Genomic DNA, 12,463 nt, shown 5'->3' with positions numbered 1-12,463 from the left:
GGAGCCACAGTCAGGATAGTTCAAGATCTAGCAGCTTCTACATTAAAGGATTGGAGGGCATAGAATATGCTATTCCAGAGGGCAAAGGAATTGAGATTACAACCAAAAATCACCTACCCAGAAAAACTGAGTATGATCTTTCAGGGGGAAAAAATGGGGCTTCAGTGAAAAAGAAGACTTTCAGGTATTTGTGATGAAAAGACCTGAATTGAATGGAAAATTTGACTTTCAAATATAAGACCCTAGAGAAGCATAAAAAGATAAACAGGAAAAAGATATTAAGAGGGATGTTAAAAGGTTAAACTGCTCACATTCCTACATGGAAAGATGATATGTCTAACTCATAAGAAATTTCTCAGTATTAGGATAGATGATAGAAGTAAATTTAGACAGAGGGCACAGGTGGGAATCAATTATGAAGGGATGATATCTGTAAAGCATATATTTTTGTTTATCTTTTTTTTGTGGGGTGGTCAGAGTTGGGTGACATGCCCGGGGATTAGCAGTGGGTGAGTGTCTTGTGACTGGGTCCAGATTTAGGCTCAGGTCCTCCTGGGTCCAGAGTAGGTGCTTTGTCCACTGTGTCACTTAGCTGCCCCATGATGACATATTTAGGGTAAAATTGAGGGGTGAGAGGACTGCACTGGGGGAGGGGGAAGGGGAAAGATAGAATGGGGTGAAATCCCACATGAAAGAAACAAGAAGGAGCTTATTGAGTGCGGGGAGAGATGAGGGAGGAGCAGGGCAGTGAATGAACCTTATACTCATCAGGATTGGCTCAAAGACCTTAATTTCATCAGAGTTGGCTCAAGGAGGGATTAACATACACCCTCAATTGGGTGGAGTAATCTATCTAACCCTGCAGGAAAGTAGGAGGGGAAGGGGATAAGGAGGGAGGGGTGAAAGAAGGGAGGGCAAATTGGGGGAGGGGGCAGTCAGAAGCAAATCCCCTTTGAGGAGGGATAGGGTGAAAAAAGATAGATAATAGAATAAATACCATGGGGAAGGGAATAGGATGGAGGGAAACAGTTAACAGTAGTAACTGTGAAAAAGAGAAAAGGGAAAAAAATTGCACAAAAAAATATTTATAGCAACTCTTTGTGGTAGCTAAGAATTGGAAATCAAAGGAATGCCTATCAAATGGGGAATGACTAAACAACTTTTGCTATATGATTGTAATGGAATATTATTATGCTATAAGAAATGACAAGCAGGTTGATTTCAGAAAAACTTGGACTTATATGAACTGATGTGTAGTGAAGTGAGCAGAACCAGGAGAACATTGTGCACAATGACAGCATTATTGTTCTTTGAGCAATTGTGAATGACTTAACTACTCTTAGCAATACAAGGATCCAAGACAATCCTAAAGGACTAATGATAAAGCATACTATCCACCTACAGAGAAAGAACTGGTATTGATTGAACACAGACTGAAGCATACTATTTTGTGTTTTCTTTCTTTTTTTTTTTACTTGAGTCTTTTTATGTAAAATTATTTATATGATAATGTTTTTTAAAAAGGTTAAAATAGGTACATGATTTAGACATAAAAGGGTTATATCATAAGTAAATTAAAAGAGCATGGAAGTGGCAGCTAGGTGGCGCAGTGGATAAAACACCAGCCCTGGATTCAGGAGGACCTGAGTTCAAATCCAACCTCAGATACTTGACATTAGCTGTGTGATCCTGGGCAAGTCACTTAACCCCCATTGCCCCGCAAAAAGAAAAAAAGAGAAGAAGAGAATGGAATATTTTACCTGTCAGATCTATGGATAAGGGAAGAGTTTATGACCAAAGGAAGTAAAATAGGAACTAAAATAGATCATTTGGATTATATGAAATTAAAAAGTGTTTCCACAATAAAAAAAAAAAAACACACAATGAAGTCAAAAATTAGAAGGAAAGCAGGGAATGGGAGGAAATTTCACAGCAAGTTTTTCTAATAAAGGCCTCATTTCTTAAATATATAGGGAACTGAAACGAATTTATAAAAATAAGGGCATTCCCCAATTGATAAATGGTCAAATGATATGAACAGGCAGTTGTCAGAAGAAGAAATCAAACCTATCGATAGTCACGTGAAAAAATGCTCTAGATCACTACTGATTAGAGAAAGGGAAATTAAAACAACTCTGAAGTACCACCTCACCCCTATCAGAGTGGCTAATATGACTGAAGAGGAAAATGACAAATGCTAGAGGGGATGTGGGGGAAAAAAGGAACACTAATGCCATGTTGGTAGAGTTGTGAACTGATCCAACCATTCTGAAGAACAATTTGGAATGATGCCCAAAGAGCTCTAAAACTCTGCATACTCTTTGACCCAGCAATACTACTACTATATCTGTATCCCAAAGAGATCAAAGAAAAAGGAAAAGGACCCACATGCACAAAAATATTTATAGCAGCTCTTCTTGTGGTGGCAAAGCACTGGAAATTAAGGGAATGCCCATCAATTGGGAATGGCTGAACAGGTTTTGGTATATGATTGTGATGGAGCACTACTGTGCTATAAGAAATGACTAGCAGAATGGTTTCAGAAAGACCTGGGAAGACTTATATGAACCGATAAAAAGTGAAGTGAGCAGGACCAGGAGAACATTGTACCCTGTGTTGTTTAAAATCTAAATGGGTGTGGTCTCCTTAAATTAGAAGCTTTAGCACCAGCCTTTGGGCATTAAGCATTTATTAAAGCATACTAGGTATTAGAAAAAAGAAAACACGTGGAGTTAAGAAAAGCCCTATCTAACCTAGAGTTCCAGCCTGGTTTGGTTCTTCCTCAAGTCTTCCACCATGAGCCTGCTTCAAACACGAACTGCTCTCAAACTGAGTGTGGAAGCTTTTTATAGGTCTGGAGCAGAGGCAGTCCTTACACACTGCTTCAAGCTGATTGGTAGGTGTCATCCAAATCCATTGGTTCACTGGACTTGAAGGTGGTCTCAAGTTGAGTTCAAAGTCCTTAGCTTCTGAGAACAATACCTTCTTAAGGGCTAGCCAGGTGTGATTACAATCTAATTAACTTGAAGTAGGCTAATCAGCAAAATCAATCACTCTCACTTAATTCAATCAGTTTAGATTAATCTCCAGGTGGGCCTTTGAGTATCTGCCAAATCCCATTATTTTCTCGCAACACATTAACAGCAATAGTGTAATGATGATCAACTGCAAAAGACTTGGCTACAGTGTTCAAGACAATGATCCAAGACAATTCCAAAAGACCCATGATGAAAAATGCTATCTATCTCCAGAGAAAGAAGTGATGAACTCTGAAAGCAGGGTGAAGCAAACATTTTTTTTGTAAATAGCATTTTATTTTTTCTAATTATATGTAAAAATAATTTTCAACATTCTTTTTTTTTTTTTTTTTTTGGTGAGGCATTTGGGGTTAAGTGACTTGCCCAGGGTCACACAGCTAGTAAGTGTTAAGTGTCTGAGGCTGGATTTGAACTCAGGTCCTCCTGAATCCAGGGCCGGTGCTCTATCCACTGTGCCACCTAGTTGCCCCCCAACATTCATTTTTTATAAGATTTGAGTTCCAAATTTTTCTCCCCCATCCCTCCCCTCCCCCAAATGGCAAGAAATCTGATATAGGTTATACATGTGCAATCATGTTAAACATATTTCCACATTAGTCATGTTGTGAACAAAGAAACAGGACAAAAGGGGAAAATCATGAAAAAAAAAAGTGAAAATAGCATACTTTGATCTGCATTCAGACTCCATAATACTTTCTCTGAATAAGGATAGCATTTTCCATCATGAGTCTTTTGGAATTCTCCTGGATCAATACATTTTTCCTTTATTTTTCTTGCTTTGGGGGATAGGGGAGGGGGGGAGAGCAACATGACTAATATGGAAATTGTTTTGCATGAATTCACATGTATAATATATTATATTGCTTGCCTTTTCAATGAGAGGGGGAGGGGATGGAAGGAGGGAGAGAATTTGTAAATAATTTTTTTTATGTAAAAAATAAATAAAAATTTAATGAAAATAAAGCTGATAGAGCATCACCTGGTGTTAAATTTAGATATTGCACCCAGCTAATTAAAGGTCCGTTCCTGCTGATAATTCACTGGCTTAAGGAAAGCAACAGGATGGATAAAATCCCAGGGACCCCGGTGATGGGGGCCAGTCTCACAAATCTCACACTACAATAATCAAGGATCATTCATTTCAAGTCAGTTGGAGGCAGGACCAGGCATTTCCATGCGAGGATCCCTGGAAAGTGTTCTGAGGAATAATATTTCCTCTGTCAGATGCTTCTTCTTCTTCTTCTTCTTCTTCTTCTTCTTCTTCTTCTTCTTCTTCTTCTTCTTCTTCTTTTTTTTTTTAGTGAGGCAATTGGGGTTAAGTGACTTGACCAGGGTCACACAGCTAGTAAGTGTTAAGTGTCTGAGGCTGGATTTGGACTCAGGTACTCCTGACTCCAGGGCTGGTGCTCTATCCACTGTGCCACCTCGCTGCCCTGTCAGATGCCTCTACAGGCATTTGTGACAATACAGTCTGTATAGATTGGTGATTGGGCTTTGCCTCTATTTATTAATACATCTGAGCATCATTGAACAGCGACTCTGGCTAATTAAAAGTTATCCTGTGACTGGGACTTTGTGTTCCCATCAAACCTGAACCACAGATGAACTACATGGGTTCCACCTCTGCCATCCATAACTGTGATAGTCCTCTATCTCACCGTCACCTCCCAACCTTTCTTCTCTTGCCCTCCCCAGACCTGTTCTCCATCCTCACTGTAACCTTTAGTTTCTCTAGTCCTCTCTGCTTTCCTAAACCAGAGTCTGACCCTTCAGTTAAACTTTACACTGTTCTCTACCCTCAAGTCTACCCTATTGCTCCCTATTGGTTGGTACATGTCCCTTTCTAAACTCCGACTCTGGTTTATTCCTATTAAATGTCTTCTTTACCCCACACTTATGCTGCCGAACACAGATGGAAAAAAATCACACAACAGTAACTGACTTGGGTCTGCTACAAATTTCTGTTGCATAATCTTAACTATGTCCACTAGGTGGTGCCGTAAGATGTAGATATCCAGGTCTGGAGTCTGGAAGACTCCCTCTTCCAAGTTCAAATCTGGCCCTAAATACTTACTAGCTGTATGACCCTGGGCAAGTCACTTAACCCTGTTGGCCTCAGTTTCTTCATCTGTAAAATGAGCTGGAGAAAGAAATGGCAAACCACTCCAGTATCTCTGCCAAGAAAATAACAAATGGGGTCACAGAGAGTCATGACAATCTTAACTGGGCCCTCACTGCTGGACACCAACTCTTTCACTTTTCTGTGATTGTCTCTCTATCCTACTTTCCCTAATGTCTGTTCCAAGACTATTTTCTCAAGCTATTTGCCCTATCCCTCATTTCTCTTTCTCAGCAGAGGACTTTTCCAAATACTTCAACTGAAGAAAAAAAAAAGGAAGCCACAGACTTTTCCTTCTCTCCAGCTCTGCTTTAAATAATCTTAACCTTAGTTCCAACTCTTTCCCCTTTGCTCCCATGTCAAAGCAGATGCCAAGCTCTCTACTTGTGTTCTTGCTCTCACCCCCTTATCTCCTCTGTGAACTTGTCACTTTAATCACCCCCTTTCTTCTTTAACCTTTAATCTTTCCTTATCTATTGTCTCCTTCCCAGTTGCTTGGATTGATTCTACTGTCTTTTCAAGCTACTACCCCTATATCTCTTCTCTTTTTCAAAGATAAATTCAAAAGGAAAGGAAAATATATCTATGCTCTTTGTGTCTGCTTTCAGACATCATTCTCACGTCTAAATCCATAGTAATCTGATTTCTAACTTCATCACTAGTTTTCTTCAAGGTTACCAATGATCGATTAATTACCAAATTCAGATGAATGAATTTCTCACCTGCCTCACCCTAGATATTATCTCCTTCCTGGGATTTTGTGATAATAATTTCTTCTTCTCTTCCTCCTCTGACTGTTCTGTCTCAATCTCCTTTGCTGGATGATTCATGTTGTACTACCCCCTTTGCAAGGCTCTCATCTGAGCACCCTGTTCTCTACATCCACTCTCAGTGAGCTTATCAGATTGTAGGATAACCTATCATCTCTATGCTGACAATTCCCAGTTTTCTTATCTAGCTTCAGTCTCTCTTCTAAACTCCTGTTCGTCATAAACTGCCAATTGGTTATTTCCAACTTGGATGCTCCGTGGGCATCTCAGACTCCATACTACTACACAGAGCTCATTATCTCTTTCCCCAAACCCTCCCCACCTCCTATGTCCCCTGTTGTTATTGAGGGCATCGACATCCTTCTAGTGACCCAGGTTTGGAACTTCGGAGTCATCTTTGAATGTTCCCCTTCCCTCAGTCCTCATATCTAATCAGTTGCCCAGTCTTATCAATTGTACATCCGCAACATATCTCACATCTGTTCCCTTCTCTCCATTCACTCTGCCCCATCCCTTAGCCAGGTCCTAATCAGCTCTTGTGTTGAATTGTGCAATCACTTCCTTCTGCCATAAGTCTCTCTTCTCCAATCCATCCTCCACACAGCTGCTAAATTGCTATTCTTTTTTTTTTTTTTTTTTTTTTGGTGAGGCAATTGGGGTTAAGTGACTTGCACAGGGTCACACAGCTAGTAAGTGTTAAGTGTCTGAGGCCGGATTTGAACTCAGGTACTCCTGACTCCAGGGCTAGTGCTCTATCCACTGCACCATCTAGCTGCCCCCAAACTGTGATATTCTTTACTAGCTTAAGAGTAAGATAGATATTGAAAGGAGCTAAGGCAAATGCTAACTTGTCTACTCTACAAGCATAAGCAAAGATTCAAGTATTTGACTTCCAATCGTGGTTAGGTATAGCCACCAATCAGCTTAAAGGTTAGATACCTTGAAGTGGCCACTCAAAGACCCAACCGAAAGCTGATCAGCTTGGGAGCTTTGGCCTTCTCCATTTCTGATATGGGCCAGTTCAATTCTCCTTAAGCAGTATAGTAGCCCCCTGCTTCCAAGGTCCCCCCCGTTACCCTGACCCCAGACAACTGGTACAGGATTGAGTGCAAGACACCTGCACAGCCTTAGCCCCACTGAAGCTCAAAATTCCCAGACTCCAGTCATCCACCAGCTTTGGCCTCCCTGGTAGTGAGCAAGGACTGCAGACATGTACCGCCCTGCTGCTTTTCAAAACCCAGAGGCTTGTAATACCTCTCTATGTGCTGATAGATGGCATCACAGGTCTAAAAATGAGTAGCAGAACTATGAATCCTTCATGAGGGGGAAGAAAGGAATTCAAGTGGAACACAAAACCCATAGAGAGGGGCAGAGGAAGCATCAGAACTGAAATTGACAGGGCAGAGAAGGTGCTTAGAACACAGAATGTCAGAGCTGAGAGAGTGCATAGAACATAGTATGGAAGAAAACGTAGAACACAGAACATAGAATATTAACTCTAAAAGCAGTGTATATAGTATCAGAAGGATCTGGGTTCAAATCCAATCTCTGACACTAGCTGTGGATGCCAGTGACTTGAATCTACTTAACCTTTCCCAACCTCCGTTTCTTCATCTATAAAATGAGACATTTGGACTAGATGTGGCTTCCAAGGTCCCTTCCTGCTCTAACGCTATTATCCTACAAACAGAATTTGATTTAGATCTAGGAGCAGCCTTAGAATAAAGAGGTCAGAGCGGGGCAGCTAGGTGGCACAGTGGATAAAGCACTGGCCCTGGATTCAGGAGGACCTGAGTTCAAATACGGCCTCAGACACTTGACACTTACTAGCTGTGTGACCCTGGGCAAGTCACTTAACCCTCATTGCCCCACCACCACCTTCCAAAAAAAAAGGAAAAGAGAAGGGGCAGCTAGGTGGTTCAGTGGATAAAGCATCAGTTCTAGATTCAGGAGGACCTGAGTTCAAATCTTGCCTCAGGCACTTGACACTTACTAGCTGTGTCATTGCCCCACAAAAACCAAACCAAACCAAAGCAAACAAATAAATGCTTATTCTATTGAACTTAATTTCCCCAGACTTTAAGATAATTTGAAGATTAATCCCTCAACATTCTTGAAAGGGTGTTGCTTTTAAATACAGCTTTCTCTGTGTATATCAGGTCTTCTCTGGCTGCTCTTCCTGTGTATGTTTTCCTCCGAGCTATTTCCACCTATTGATTTAAGACAGTGGAGTGTCCAGATGTGTCACTGTCAATGTTATAAAAATATTTTCTATTTTTCATCTGTTTGTTCTCTCCTTCCATTTTTATCCTTAAGTACCCTCAGGATGATTTTGCTTATTTGAGTCTCTTGCCTTTACTGCTTTTATTTTATGAAATAATACTACCCATAATCTTCCAACATCCCCTCTGTAGGATTTTAGAAATGAATTTATATTCTGAACAGGTGTTGCCTTTGCTTTCTATATCTCTCAGTTTAGCAAGGGGATCAAATGTTTGCAGCCAGAGTTAGTTTCTAGGCAATTTTGTTCTCTCTTCTTTTTGTCCTCTCTTCTCTTTTATTCTTGAGCAGCGACAAACCTAACTTGTTAAATTCCCTTAGGGAATGGTGATAGACTGTGTTGATATCTGTTCTTTTATCAGTTTCCCATTTGGGGCCATCAACAATTTGTTTAAATAGGTCAGGTTGGAGTTAGCTTAATTGGGCATCACACATTCTCATCTTTGTTCTTTATTTTCAGTAAGTGATAGAGGAGAGGGACTGGACCTGAGAGTTCATTGGCATCAGGAACCCCCAAATAAGGAAACTCTCTCTACCAATGCAGGTCAGTATCTTCTCTGCAACTTTTTTGCCTGAGAGAGTTGTCTAGGGCACTGAAAAATTGGGTGATTTGCCCAGGGTCACAAACAAGTACGTGTCAGAGGCAAGACTTAAACCTCAGTTATACTGACTTTGGTATCTTTGTCAAGAAAACCCCACAGACAGTATTGGCATGATCTGGTCTGTGGGGTCATGAAGAGTTGGACACAACTGAATGACTCAACAACAACAATATCACTGCCTTCAAATCCAACTCTTTATTCACTATATCATACTTTCTTTTTCATTTTTTAGTGTAATTTGATTTTAATCTTTGTTCTAACAAGTCAATAGTCTGACCATACATGTTTGATCCATTTGGAAATTACTTTCACATCAGTAACCAGTTGCAGAATAGCAGAACTTGAGAGCTGGAAAGCCATTTTGTTATACACAAAAAGAATCCTTACTCTTAAAATTCTATTTGAAGGGGCAGCTAGGTGGTGCAGTGGATAAAGCACCAGCCCTGGATTCAGGAGGACCTGAGTTCAAATCTGGCCTCAGACACTTGACACTTACTAGCTGTGTGACCCTGGGCAAGTCACTTAACCCCCATTGCCCTGCAAAAAAAAAAAAAGTTTATTAAAAAAAAGATTCTATTTGAAGACTTCCAAGGAGAGAGAACCCATCTCTCAAGACAATGTATTCCATTCAGGGGAAGTCCTAATTATTAGGACATTTTTTTCCTAATATCAAAACCAAATGTGGCTCCTCGAAAACTCCTACCCATTGCTCCCCGGTCTTGCTTTCTGATGGGCCAAGCAGATCCTTCTTCCTTTTTTGCAGGGAAACCAAAGCTGGGAGTTTAGTGACCATTCTCAGGCTCAATCCCACTCCAGATAGTTCTGGAAGCTTTTACCTCCCTTTTTTTTTAGCGCCTATGAACCCTCTTGAGGATTTCCCATATTGTTGCCAGGATTAGTGAGGACACCTGATGGGCTAAGTGCATTATAGCTCAAAACCCCCAAGTTCCTGCAATCCATCCACCTCAGCCTCTCCAGCAGCAGGGATTACAAGTGTATACCACCACCTGATCCCTTTTCCTCATGATTGTTCTTCAATATTTGAAAACAGCTATCATACCCATCCTGACCCCCCAAGTTTTCTTTCCTGTGCTAAACATCTTCAGTTCTTTCTGCATTTCTCTGGGCTCACTATCCTAGAACAAAGCCTGCTCTATTATTCACTCAGGGCTCTAGGGGTACTCCCGAAGGGTTGGGGTTTTTTTCTTTAATATTCTCACCTTGAATCATCGCTAGTTGTATTATTCCCCCTCAGAAAAAAAAAATTTTAACCTGTCAGATACCAATGGTTAATAGCCTAGTTCCACTAACTAATTAACATCAATTAGCTTTTGTTGTTTCAGTCATTTTTCAGTTTTCAGTCATGTCCAATTCTTCATGATTCCATTTGGAGTTTTCTTGGCAAAGATGATGGAGTGGTTTGCCATTTCCTTTTCTAATTAGCTTTTTTTTTTTTTTTTTAGTGAGGCAATTGGGGTTAAGTGACTTGCCCAGGGTCACATAGCTAGTAAGTGTTGTCTGAGGTCAGATTTTAATTCAGGTACTCCTGACTCCAGGGCCGGTGCTCTATCCACTTCGCCATCTAGCTGCCCCACTAATTAGCTTTTACAAAGGGGATATTTCTTTCTTCTTCTTCTTCTTCTTTTTTTTTTTGTGGGGCAATGAGGGTTAAGTGACTTGCCCAGGGTCACACAGCTAGTAAGTGTCAAGTTTGAGGCTGGATTTGAACTCAGGTCCTTCTGAATCCAGGGCTGGTACTTTATCCACTGTGCCACCTAGCTGCCCCAGGGATATTTGTTTCAAAGATATGGCAAGTTGTGTCCCAATCAAAATCCCAGAATATGTGGGACTCTCTTCTCAGGGATTAGTGATCTGAGATCAACTGAAAGTCTCTCCCTCTGGTAAGAAACCAACTGTTCTGGTTGAAAAGTCTTCCACCATTCTCTCCATACTTAAGGCCATTCAGCTGGGGTCTAGACAAAAATTTCCAAGTGTCCCTTTCTATACAGGGTACACCAGAATTTCTCTAAGAGTCCCTGTACTGAAACTTAGAACCTTAGAGGTCCAAATAGATTTCTTCTGGATCCTTATTCCAAAGGGCACCCCAAATTTCCCCCAATGGCTCCCTACCAGTGCAAGGGCATTCCAACTGGAATTCCAAACTCACTCAGTAACAGGACAAGTAGGCTAAGGTAGTAAATAAGCCCCGAGGAAAAGACTCCCAAGAAAAGAAATTAAGCATTAAGGATTGATTATTTGGACTTTTCTAGGCATGCAAGCAAACTTTACCAAATGGATTTGTATGAATAAGGATCTCACAATAAGGCAAATAATTCAGGTCTTGTTTAAATGCAAAAAGAAAAAAAAAGACATTTCTCAACTGGGCACCCAGATTTAAATGATGCAAAGACATACTTCTCATATTAATGTCAATATCAGTATCTACACATGATGTAGTCATATAGCCAGTGATGGCATTTCAACATTCAATGAATCAACACAGACAAAGGTCTGCAAAAGAAACTCTCAAAAAATTTTTCCAGATCTGACATAAGGGAAGCATAGGCAAAAAACAAAACAAAAACAACCCATCAATTATAGCCTAAAACAAAGAGAGAAAAAGATTTGCCAATTTCTCTAGGATCCTAAAAACTGTGGTCTCAAAAAACAAGTCCCAGGTGGAGGATCTCTCCAGGATCCCCCCCAAAATCAAAGGGACTAATTTTATCCCAGATGAGGGTACTCTTTGGCTTTACTCTACTGGGGAAGACAAGCTGCATCTCCCCCTTAGTAGTCTAGGGGTACACCTAAGGGGTTAAAGATGGGTTGTCTCTAATGTCTTTGACATGAGTTCTCATTTCTGGGTGTATTTCCCTCCATTATTAGACACCTACCGACTAGGACCCCAGTTCCATTTCACCAATTCACATCAATTAGCTTTTACAAAGGGTATTTCCTTCAAAGAAAGTCTAAGAACAAAACCAAACATTTTCACCAAACACCTCAAGGGACACACTCTCCTTGACACCACCTTGGTCTCTGGAGTGAATGGCATCATTTAGTACGGTTTCAACAGAGCAATAGTCACACTAATGAGATAATATTTGTACTTAGCACAGTGCCTGGCCCAAAGTAGATGCTTAATAAAATGTTCCTTCCGTCCACCACCCCCAACCCCCACTCCTCAGGAAATTCAGGTCTAAATGTTCAATTACTGAGGGATGAGTCATCCACTCAGGTACTGCTGGACCACGCAAACTTTGCTCCTCACTCCCTGGGGTATCTCTGCTAGGCTGACTGCAAATCCCAGTGTAGACTCACCTCCTGGACTCTTGGATGACTTACTTTCCTGACCTCTTAAAACCCACAAGTTTATGAAGCCCCAGGTCTATTTTCATGGGAATATTGTTAGAGGTCTTGTCTGTCACTGAACATCGTGTACCAGGAAGAAGCCAGCCAAAGAGAAATTAGACAAAAAGAGTTAACGAGGCCAAGGTCAACTGATATCTTTTTAAAGACACCTCCAGTCCTGGCTCCGAAACTGCCTCCCACCAAAGAGATTTCCCTTCACCAGGCAGTCAGCGGACCAGAAGCAGTCACAGGCTGCCTACAGGTGTTCCAAAGTCTCTCCATTATATGCATCATCACGACTCT

The sequence above is a fragment of the Dromiciops gliroides genome, chromosome 1 (assembly GCF_019393635.1).
Source record: "Dromiciops gliroides isolate mDroGli1 chromosome 1, mDroGli1.pri, whole genome shotgun sequence".
Taxonomy (NCBI): domain Eukaryota; kingdom Metazoa; phylum Chordata; class Mammalia; order Microbiotheria; family Microbiotheriidae; genus Dromiciops; species Dromiciops gliroides.
This window is presented reverse-complemented; position numbering follows the sequence as displayed.